Consider the following 12,478-nt stretch of genomic DNA (forward strand, 5'->3'; position numbering starts at 1 on the left):
TTGTGACCAACTTGGACATTAAGTAGTCAGTTAGTTCTCATGGTTAGATCTCCTGGACATTAAGTAGCCAGTTAGTTAAGTTTTCAAGGCTAGATCTCCTGTTCTTATGATACCTGTATTTCTAAATAGCTGGTTTCTAATCTATGCAAAATGTGACAATTTTTCTGTTTTCCAATAAATGTACCTGTTAAAGTTAAGTTAAATGTACCTTTAAGAATTAAGTTAAATATAGACTGACCTAAAATACAGAATTTAAACTTTCATTTTTCTCTGGAATTGTAAACGTCTATTTCAAAGCTTGACATTTTACCACTCTGCCTCCTGTTGTACAGTTTTGTGTAGACTAGTTCTACTGAAGAGAGAAAAAATATTCTTTTAAGTCACATGATTTCTTTCCATATTATTTATTTTCTATGGGGCTTTATAAATAGTGATATAAAATATCCAGTTAATAGAAGCAGTGCTCTTCTTTTACAAGTGTGGAATACATTTTTGATTGATTCAATCAGTTAGCAACAAATGCAATGCCAATATTCTCTGATCATTTGTCCACATTTGCCAGACAATCCTTTTTCTCAATCACTGTAAGCATTATTCTTTATTTGTCATTTGTTCTATACCATTACAGTTGTTCTGAAGACCAAATCTGGTTTCAGTGGAAACTTCTTAATTATTTTTTTTCAGATCCTAAACGAAGGCGTCTGGAAATGAGTGGGTTATCTCAGGTTAGTATACAAGTGTAGTGGAAGGTTTTTGTCCTGAGACAAGTTCTCCCAGACAAGCTAACCACAATATGGTTTAAGGAGTATCCTCTCCGTCAAGTGTTAAAGTGTCAAAGATAACCCAAAGTCTAATGTGAATAAAACAAGATCAAATGGAAAGTGTTCAAAGCAGAGATCAAATCAATAAGGAAATCAATGTGGAAACGGAAGTAGAAGGTGAAACAAGGAGAGAATTAACAGAAGAGAGCTTGAATAAACAAGAGAAATGGAGGCAGTAAGATCCAAAAATGCTGGGGCCAGATGACAAGAGACGAAGGCACAAAATGGATGATACTGATACATTGCGGCTTGAGAAAAAGGTGAATCCCAGACATAGAGAGCACAGTGACAAGGGAAATGAAAATGTCTATGTTAAAAACAAAGAGCTTGATCACTTTGAAACCCTTCCTTCAAACATTGATAAGCAGCTTGCATAGAGAGAGACAAATCTTGGATGGATAACTTATTTTTTGATGTATATTGCAAGTGGTCAGGTTTGAAACCAACTAACGTCACTCTGCCTACGACTGCCTATTGCGTCATGTAATATTGTTGCCAAAGAAACCAATGGAACAGAGGAAGAAATTTACCTTTCAAGGTGTCAAAAGCCTGATCTGTTTGATAAGCATCCTTTTCTTGAGGAGATAGAGGTGTAGTGAACAAAAATCTTTCTGTGAAGAGAGGAAATTGGTCTTATGAAACATGCTGCTCATCAGCCTTTGGTTTACCAATATGTGCAGTTAAAGTCAAAGAAGCATTTATTGAAAGATACTGACATATGATGACTGAAATATAGACGCCTTGAAAGTTGATAGTAGGGAAGATAATAAATGATCTCTTCTTGCTGCTGTTAATACCACCTGCAAACCATTCGACTAGCAGAGTCCTGATATCAAAAGAAAGTCATTATTTGAGCAAAGTTATAAAATGCTGCTGTCTGAACGAAGCAGTGCTGTCTTCCCACCTGGTCAGAAGTCTCAAGTGAAGCTGGTGTCTTCAGCATGTTGAGTGACTGCCAGCTACGTTGATGTACTGCTGTGATACAAGAGTTAATCCATCCTCTGCAGCTGTCTGAAACAACCTAAGAACAAGGTCATACTGAAGGAGCCATACAGAAACGAATCACTCTCCATCCTCTATCCACTGAAATGAAAACAACTAGCAGGGCCTATAACATCCAACCCTTTCTGGATTTTGTTTTAAAGTATTTAAAAAGGCAAGAATTCAGTGCAGATATCAATAAGAAATATTAACATTGATGAAAGCTGTGATTTGACATGTATTCTGAGGCAGTGACCGTTTGGAATTCTCCATGGGTATCCATTTTTAAATTCCGATACTTATGCTATTGGAAATAGTTATTAGGTTTATAACAAGCTTCTTTGTGATGTTTGAGTTATAACCTGTTTTCTGTAGACATCAACTCAATTTGCCCATGTTGAGAGTAAATTTTGCACTATGCTATATATTAGATAACATCACTAAAGCTTCCAGTATAAAAGGGCTACTAGACTCTCAACCTGTCTGCATTGCATTCTTGGTCCCCTGTTTACCTGTCAGCTTGTTTTGTGATGATGTTTTGACGTGTAGCTGCTTATTGTCACTCCAGTGCGATTGTTCCTTTGTCTTACTTCTGTTAACAATACTTGTCTTTTGTAGTATGTAAATAACAGGAAATGTAATTAATATGTTTGTCTTTATGCTGCACTGTTAGCATGTTCCAAAAAAAAGGGGGTGGTGGAATGGAGCCGTGATCAGTGGCAATACAGTGGTCTCAGCGAAGTAGCAATGGAAAGATGACTAGAAACTTTTTAAGACCAGAAAGTGTTGACCATAGAGAGGGACTGAGTACATTTCTTGGCTAGTAAGAATACAAATGAAATGTTAACAGGAAGGTGGGAGAACAAACTTGATAGAAACAGTTGTGAGTACTGTACACATTGTTTTGTGAGTTTACTGTACACTTTGTTTTGTGAGTGTACTGTACATTTTGGTCCATGAATAAACAAACCAGCAGTAGATTGTATGCAACATTGATTTTGTCTGTCTCTATTTTTCATTATTGCACATCACTTTGAATGTTGGTTCTAAAAGTAACTTATGTCCATTATCTAAGTGATAATGATGGATGCCAATGTATTTTTCAAAACTTTCTTTCTGTTTATTGATGTAAACCTGTTTCATTTTTTTTGACCAAAAATGTTTTACTTCCATTAGAACAAGACCCATATGAAAGTAAAAGCTGACCCAAGTCTAAACATGTGTGGGCCTATTTGTAAAATGTATTGTTCAGAAAGAAATGAATGTATCCAAATTAAAAAAAAAAGATCTTGAAATAATATTCATTCAGTAACATAAAAAAGATACCAACATAACCTAGAAATAAAACTTCTATATTAAATATCATGAGAGATAGTGCTGTCCACCTTCATTCAACCCAAACTTGAAGGTGAATCACATAGGGTAATAGGTTTTCTTTGAAACCATATCTTATTCTCAAGACTTCTTATAGAGATTTTCTACTTAGGTCTTACAACTGCAAAAGCTAAACTCATAAGTCAAATAAAAGTTTCACTAATTAGTGTCTTGCTTTTATCAGAAACATTTGTTTAATTGTTTTAAAATATTTTTCTTGCTGCAATGAAAGCTGTTTCAATTGTCTTCAATTCATCATGCCCTGATCATATGTTTTTTGATATAGCAATGTTTTCATTGGTTTTTTTTTTGGGGGGGGGGGAGATAAGGGCATGATGAATTGCACACTGGCCTGGCATGGTTGTGGCACTAAAACAAAACATGAGATGCTTTGCCACCACATCATCTTCTTCTTTACCACCACAACAGCCACTGCATGTCATGTTGACATGTTGTGCAACTTACTTCTTGATTGTAGGAGTCACCAGTGGATGGACAAAGCAAGCACAGAAAGGTAATGACCTTGTGACCTCTAGACACACTAAGTCAGCCCCATCTCTTTTAGCCTGCTTCCTTCTAAAAGTATTTTTGATATGGCATCTTCTGTCCAAGCTAAACATAATTTTTAAAAATGATGGGGTGGCTTAGCTTATGTGATATACAATATATACCTGGATATTCGTTGTTTAAAGTGTGACTTCATAATGGCTTAGACTATCAAATTACATAAAACTAATTTAAATTGCTTTAGCTGTCATTTTGGGATCATCAATCTCTGATGGTCTGCAGTTAACTTTAAACATTTTATTCCTAGATAAAATCTCAGCTTTTGTTTCATTGATTTACTCTTTAAAAAAAATTCTCTTGTTGTTTATACCTTAAATGAGAAAAGAAAATTGCCTGCACTTGGTCAACTAATTTGTGAAATGTAAAAGATGTTTATGTTAAAGCTCATTGTGGTATTTACACCAATCAGTGGACACTTTAACAGTAAATACCACTTGATAGAGCACTGTTTGGTAACAGCAACAGATATAGAGCTCTAATTCCCAGTTTACTTATTATTTGACAGAGTCCCACAAGTCAAGAAGCTGATGAGTCTTTTGAAATGGAAAAAGATCGTAAAGATAAAAAGAGGGTATGTTTATTTTATTTTTTTTGTGTCCTAGTGTAAATCTTTTTTTAACTCTTTCTCTCCATAATTATTTTCCATGTTCCAACTGAATTATCCATTTTGCTCATATGTATTTCACTATCCTGTTATGATTAAACTTCAACAACTTGTTTGTTTGTTTTCGGAAAATGTTAAGTTTGGTATAGAATTAAATGGGACTGTATGCCTTTTTTAGATAAATACTAATATTTATAAAACCTAAACGATATTTTATTTTGGATAATGGAATGTAAAAATAAAAACTTACTGACTTACCAAGTCTATTAAGATCTAGACCATATTTTATGATCCAAACTGAACTAAAACTGTTCTTAATGATAGTTATTCATATTTTAACATAACTTAATATATAATGTATATAAAACATAAATTAATTGTCTTGAGCTCACTATCCCATGTCATTTTCATATGAAAAATTAATATTAAATATAGATCCTTTTTTTTTAGCCCCCACTCTTGAAAAACATCCTTTTTTTGGGAAAAACACGATTGAAAATAAGAAATCTGTGTATTCCAAGGGGAACTATTCAAAATTAAATTTTAAGCAATTAAAAACATTTTGGTGTATATTTTAAGAAAAGATTATGAATTGTATTATTCTTAAATGCTATAAAAATGTAGACTAGGACACATTGGGATAATTGTTAAGTGGTATTAAATTAGTTTAGGAGAGATTATAAATGTATTATATCAACTCCAGTGATTCTCTTCAGGAACACTGTTGAAACCTATGACCCAGAACTTTCCAAAAGAAGAAAAAGTGAGGATCATTATCTAGCTTCACGTACGTATTGATAGAATCATTCTAGAACTCCTTGTTTTACACACTTCTGTACAAATATTTTTGAGATGAAGGCACTGCCTCAAGGCTCCAAACTTTTTTTTCTCCACTAAATGTAGGCAAACAAAATGGGGAAGCCAATGGATCCTCCAAAATGTATGCAGAGAGAGATTATAAAGAGAAATCTAAACAACAGAGTCACTCCTCTAAGAGCAAGGTAAACTTTTCACCTTCACCTGTCCCTTAGTCTGTTGAACTATTGGGGCACCACACAATATAGGTCAACCATCTTTCTCCATTCCTCTTAATAGAATCTCTTTCATTGGCAGGCCTGTCCATTCTTTAATGTTGTGTTCCCATTGCTTCCTCTGTCTCCTTTTTTTTCCTGGTGCTGTTCCCTGGAGGAGAGTTTTGCAAGCACTGAGGACCTTTTGATATTGCCATAAAGGTTTAATTTGTGTTATTTTACAGAGGTAAACATTTATGGACAGAAAACTGATTTTTTGGTTTTGTTATATTCACTAAGAACCATTCTTCACATGTGAAATAATTGACATAAATAAGCATGGTCTAAAAGCTTTTGTTTTCAAATTATTTTATACACATACATCTAAACTATTTTTTAAATACTAAAATGTAACTAAATTAATTGTATATTCAATGCTATTAGTAGTACCACAACAATGTACATAGATTACTTACAGTCCACTAATAACATACACTTTTGATTTAGAAATCAAGTAATAGAAAAACAAAGTTTTTTTTTTCTTCTTCAAATTAAGTAAGCATCAATCTATTGTAAAGCCATGTTAAACATATGTGTTTTTAATTTACAATAGTTGTATAGTATCTTTCTTATCTGAAGCTGGTAATACAATTCAGGTGTTAGTTTTTGTGTAACAGTAATAAGGCATGACCATGTCTGACTTGCAGTGTTCTATTGCTTTATATGGGTGCACATTTCTTTAATTATTTTTTTATTTTTTTCATTTGCTTTGAATTAGAGAATTTATTTAATAATTCTCTATACCTCTCTATATCTTAAGTTTTGACTTGTTTGATTTTTTCCTTTTCTCCAGGAACAGTTTAATGAAACAGATGGATCTCCAAAACTGAAGATGAAAGAAAAGAGAGACAAATCATATCCTTGATCTAGGGACTGAGACTTGATTATGTAGTCAGCTGGGGCTTAATTATTTAGTCTTTATGGTAAATACTTTCAGGTCTTAAAGTTTCTAGTCATCTTTCCATTGCTAGATACATGAGTGAGGTGTGTATATTTAACATTTCAATTGGGAATTAAACATTTCAATTGGGAAAGGTAGAAAAAAAATCCAGTCACTTTAAAAAAAAACATAAAAATCAGTTGGTCCTTCTCATGTTTGAATTCAATAGTTTGTAATAATGGCAGTTTAACTTTAAAATAGTCATTATGTTCATCCATCCCGGTGGGACTACAGCCCTTGGAGGGCCCTGACCTACTATAGCACATCTTTTCATTCTGATCTATCCTGCTGTTCTAGATCTGCCTCTACATCGTCAAGCCACTGTACTGTGGCCTACCTTTGAGGTGCCTGCTTTTTGTTTGTTTTGTGAACAATCTTTGCTGCTCCTCTGTTCTCTGACATTCTTTCAAGGCGACCTGCCCAGCGTAATCTGTTCCTTTTTATTTCCGTCATTATGGAGGGGGGTCTTGGTATATTAGTGATCATATTACTAATTAGAGCCTAGAAATAGATAATGTTGCCTCTTAGTACTTAAGTTAGTAATCTGATTGAAAGTGTATAATTTCCTTAACTTCTTCTCACATGTTCCAAAAAACAGAAAAAATAAAACCAGTTTGATCTGGATGTTTCCAGACTGCAGTCTCTTGTTGACTATTGTTAGTTGGATGGCAATGTGCAGCTTTTTAAACCTTTTGTTTTCCCTTTTGAAACATTGATTTATATATTTCTCAAACATTTTTAGATAGTAACATATGTTGATCTGTAGATCTAGTGTGGGTGAATGTGTGATATCATGTACATTAGACTCTGGCCATTCAGTTGGTTCTGTAAAATTACAAAGTGACACTCAGGCTTTTGTTGAAACAGATCTGCCTTCTGGTCAAATTATATTGAGTCATTTCTCCAGGTTCAAAACAGTTCAACTTATGGACCAAGGTGTTGAGTTGATCGTTTCACTTGTTCAATTGAAATCCTATCCAGTCCTAGTTCAAAGTCTTAGTGTTAGTGGCAAGCATTGCTTCCAGTCCTGTGGGATCTACTGGAAGTGAACTCTAAAATAAGACCATTGTTGCTGTACACACAGATTTCATGTATTTATGTTTGCTTCAAATTAAGGGTCTAAGTGACCTTGGTTGACTATGTTGATCATTGAATAAATGGACTGACATGTCCGCAGATTATAGTTTTGCTTGTTAATATATTTTCTTGTGTTGAATAGATTAAGTTTTAAGTTAAGAAATACTGACATTGTTCCATAACTTCTCAGCCAGCACATTACAATGTACTGCACTGATCTAAATACTTTATAACTACATCTCAGTTTGAATGAAAATCAATAATTATAAACTAGTACTGAAGTTACACATTTGAAACCAAAAGAAAATTTAAGACAAGTCGTAGCGGGCGAATAAGAACCTAAAGTGATAACAGCTGAACCATTGTTATGTCTGCTGAATGTAACATTATATGTAGGTCACAGCTGGGAAAGTGTAGCTGTTATGTGAAATACTGAAACTTCATACTCAAAAAGCCTTATTAACTCACTAATATAAGTAACTGGCACCAAAAGGGCGCATTAGCAGAACTACAGGCAACTTAATATAAAAGACTATATAGCTGCAATCTCACTGCTCAAACAAGGCATGATAGAGGCTGTTCTTTTTAGCTACATCATCTACAAGTTTCATTAGCCCCCTTTTTTTTTGTACCACCAAAGAGCATCTAGTCTCCTAGAAATGTTTTTTATTACTATTTCAGCTTCATCGGACATCTGATAATACTTGTACTCTGCCAAGTTGCTTCCCTTTAATATTATCCTATTTACTGCTGCATTCCATGTTTTTTTTTTTTTAGAAGTATTTGCCTTTTGATTCAGCCCCACATCTCTGTTTTCAACAGACATCAAACAGGTTCTTGTCTAAACCACTGTTAGCAACTACTGGCAATACAGAAAATGAAAAATACAGAAACTTAGCCTATAATACATATGGGATCTGATATAATTCACTAGCGATATGGTCACGAATCTAATGGAGACCACTGGCCTATATTAGAATACACAAACGATCCATATTTCATACAGAAATGAATAACGAACAAAGTTTAGAAGAAAATATGCGAAAACGCAAAATTACTTTAACTTGGGAAATGCTCGTTTTCTGTACATTGATGTATGAACATAGATATGAAACTAAGTAAGGGCAGTCACTACTGCGTACTAAATATTTGGTTTACGGCAATACTGTACATTCCATAATATCGAGGTGGTCCACGTTTGATCCTGGTCCATATTGCAAGCCTCTCCCATTCTAAGTGATGAACTAACAACATAACTACTATATTTCGTAGAGGATTCGCTGTAGAAAGAACAGCAATTCAAAATAAGGTTGCACTTGTAGACTATAGGTCTACATTGAGATTCTCTGGTCTACCAGCCAATTACCAGCCTTTGGGTGACCCATGCGTCACAATCCCTCTCTCGACCTTGCTGGTGAAATTCAATGGAACGCTTCGTGTTACATTTGGCACCAACTCAGTTGTTATAGTTGACACTCCCAACTTATGGGGCTTCACTCCTGATTTTTCCTCGACGTTGCTTCCTGAAGCCTTATTTACCGCAAGCCAACCCGGGGGAGGGGTGTATTTTATCTTATAAAATACAGACTCTACTTCAAATAGATGATTACGCCCTACGCGTGTCCCTAGGCCAATGAAGTCATGTTTGAAGTCGAGTATGGCTACCACTCTCCTAGATACAAAGGATCTAAACCTAGGTCTATAATCAAATCATGCACATGGTATCGTGCCTTATCTTATATAATACAGACGTTACTTCAAAAAACAAGATGATTACGTCCTACGCGTCATGCATGTAGTCAATGACCTAAATTCTGCCAAGTCACTGGTTTTCCTGGATAGCTCAGGCAACCCATTCCATGCTCTAATAGCACTAGGGTACGCGTACTATTTGGTGGTAATTATCTGCCTCAAGCAAAGACAAGTTGTAGTCGTACGATCTTCTATACCCAAGAATCGATGTCTCAATTTTTTCATCTATCTGAGCACTCTACAATCGAAAGTACAATTCAACCTTTGTGTGTGTGTGTGTGTGTGTGTGTCATTGCATCCTAAGTAAGCATTAACATAGAAGAGAATGAATGAGATTTTGCATTCAACATTAAATGTAGAAATTGGACTTTTTGTTTTGGTCACTTGTGCCAAATTTTAAACATACGACGTTGGGTTTCCATAAAGTTTGATGGCTTTGAAAAGAACTAGTTCTGTTTAGGCTTTATGAGCTCTTCTTGAAAGATTCGTTGCAGAGTGTGGTGAAATAGTTGATACTTGTTTATGTTTGTATAGCGTCGTGAGAATGTGTTCACAACATTGGTTTTGAAGTGAAGTTTGAAGATTTACCTTTACCTATCCCTTAGTCTGTTGGACCGTTGGGGCACCAGGCAAGATTTGTCGACCGTCTTTCTCCATTCCTCTCTTTTTTTCCCCTTGTTTAGAACCTCTCTCAATGGCAGGCCTGTCCATTCTTTAATGTTGTCCTCCCATCGCTTTTTCTGTCTGCCTCTTCTTCTTTTCCCTGGCACTGTTCCCTGAAGGAAGGTCTTTGCGAGCCCCGTAGATCTTTTAATGTGGCCAAAGGTTTTAAGCTTTCGTCTTTTCACAATAGTTAGCAGGTCATCATGGGCTCCGATCGCTACAGTAACCCTGTCTCTGATTTCTTGGTTTGTGATGCGGTCTTTGAATGTGATGCCTAGGATCCTTCTGTAGCATCTCAATTCCATTGCTTGGATCCTCCTCTCAAGCTCTGCATTCAACGTCCACGACTTGCAAGCATATAAAAATGTGGCCATGACCAGAGAGCGCATCAGTCTGATTTTGGTGCCGAGGGCTAAGCCCTTATCTTTCCATATTATTTTAAGTTTTGAAAGGGCTGCTATGGACTGTGCTATTCGGGCCAATAATTCGGGTTTTGTTCCCTCATCTGAGACAATAGCTCCAAGGTATTTGAAGCTGTTAACACTAGTTAGCTTTTCACCTCCAATACTGATGTCTCTTTTAAAGCCCTGATGGCTATTGGTCATAATTTGAGTTTTTTTGGCATTTATTTGCATGCCATATGCTGCGGCAGTCTTGTCAATGCGCATCACCAGGTCAGCTAGTTCTTCTTCTGTCCCTGCTAGGCCGTCAATGTCATCTGCGAAGCGCAAGTTAGTAATTCTTCTTCCTCCAATGCTAACAGTACCTTCATAGCCCTCGAGGGCATCTTCCATTATCCTTTCAAGGAAGATATTGAAGAGTGTTGGTGACAGTAGGCAGCCTTGTCTTACTCCAACTGTGGTTTTGAACCAGTCCCCAATATTATTGTTGAAGTACACGGCACTGGTGGCATCCTTGTTGAGGTTCTGGATAACTTTGATTATGTTTTTATTAATGTTGTACTTTTCCATTGTCGCCCAGAGTGCTCCGTGCTATAGGCCTACTCAATCGGAAGCTTTCTTGAAATCAATAAAGACATGGAAAAGATTCTCTTGGTGTTGGAGATATTTCTCACAGAGTATTCTGAGGTTTAGGATTTGCTCTGTTGTGCTGCGACCTTGTCTAAAACCTGCTTGTTCTTCTGATATGATGTTGTCTGCTATCGGTTTTAGTCGGTTTAATAAGGGGATACGGATATGGCTTGTTGTGTGGTATATGCGTCCAGTACAGATGATCGATGGTCTCCCTACCCTCCACTATCCCCGCTTGTCCTGGGAGGAAGTTTGGGTTAGGGTGCAATAAACTTGAAATATGAAAAAAATATTCAAAACATTAAAAAAAAAAATTTACACATTGGACAAGCGAATGTTTCAATATTAAAATTTAAAAAAAGTCTAAACGGAGCAGCTTTAACGAACATCTACTACGTACATTAGGATTCCAAAATATATTGTACATTTAGGCCTACTTCTAAAAGAAAAACGCGAAAATTATGTCTGTATGTTACTTTTCTTTGTCCTTATAACCGAGTTAAACCGTTCCGGATCCCAATTGGGATGCTTTCAGCGCTTTCCTAGACCAAATCTTGCTAAAAAAGGGAAGGGGGCGCAAATGAAATTGTTTTCACAACTAGTAAACGTTTGAGAAACACGAATCTACAGTTTATTATGGAATATTAAGGTACATTATAGTTTGTATAATTGAGTACGCATTTTAGCATGTAGGCTAAATGATGTATTTCAATAAATCTCAAAAGTGATTCTCTTGGCAAAAACATTATCTATATATAGCCTACCTTACCTAAAGACATGCGATATTTTGTTCTCTTAGTTAAAACAGAAGTCATAGCTAATCAATTTTTCGCCAAACAAAACTGTTATAAGTGAATCTGAAACACAATAGATGTCAGAACACAAACGGCTTTAAAAAAATGACTGTTATAGCCTTATAGGCTACAGCAAGTCCTTTTTTTATCACGAGAAACTTTAGCATTTTGTAGAAGCGAAGTTTTAGATTGTGACTATATAATAGGCCTATATATTGTAGATATTTTGAGCTAGGTAATACACTCTATAGTTATTCTTATTATTTGAGCGCAATGTATTTATGATATTACAATTTTTGTTCCTAGAATAAAAAAGGGGGAGGGGGCGCCAAAAAATGGCGTGTTACAGATACACTGCCCGTTTTTAAACAGTTACTTCAAGATATCTAGTCAGGATAGAGTCTGGCTTTAACATCTTCATTATAGTGATGTTTTTATTTTAAAAACTCGATTCTTTGACAGTAAAGTATATCTACTTCAGTTTACTGGATATCGACGAGCGGTACCTGTTGAAAAAGGTTTGAAAAGCACTGATCTAGATCTAGATCTACTGGGTAATAGTTGAAAGCAATCGTATATTTACTAAATTCTTTATCACTTAGCCGAAATTCGTATCTATAGTTTTGTATATAAATAACAAAATGGCGAGTGTTTTGCTTTCACACTCACAGCATTCGCAGGTTGAAACTTTAAAGAGGCGTAAGAAACAAAATAAAATTCTAAAAAAATAAATAAACTAAAAATTCTTTTGTCTGTTCGCGAACATTTATCTTTATCGGATGAAGCAACACGGGTAAATGTCTT

At 35.4% G+C, this 12,478-nt stretch overlaps 1 long non-coding RNA gene and 1 pseudogene across 2 annotated transcripts in view; both read left to right on the forward strand.

Moving 5' to 3' along the window:
- The window catches only part of LOC129922578 (THO complex subunit 2-like), a 33,107-nt pseudogene extending 25,567 nt beyond the window's left edge, over window positions 1-7,540 (forward strand).
- A 4,455-nt stretch (window positions 7,541-11,995) lies between these two features.
- Window positions 11,996-12,478, forward strand: part of LOC129922308 (uncharacterized) — a 33,572-nt gene continuing 33,089 nt past the window's right edge. For both annotated transcript variants that reach the window (XR_008774279.1, XR_008774280.1), the window contains exon 1: window positions 11,996-12,467. This is a non-coding gene — a long non-coding RNA (uncharacterized LOC129922308). The remainder of the gene's footprint in view (window positions 12,468-12,478) is intronic.

The sequence above is a fragment of the Biomphalaria glabrata genome, chromosome 13, assembly GCF_947242115.1.
Source record: "Biomphalaria glabrata chromosome 13, xgBioGlab47.1, whole genome shotgun sequence".
Classification (NCBI taxonomy): Eukaryota; Metazoa; Mollusca; class Gastropoda; family Planorbidae; genus Biomphalaria; species Biomphalaria glabrata.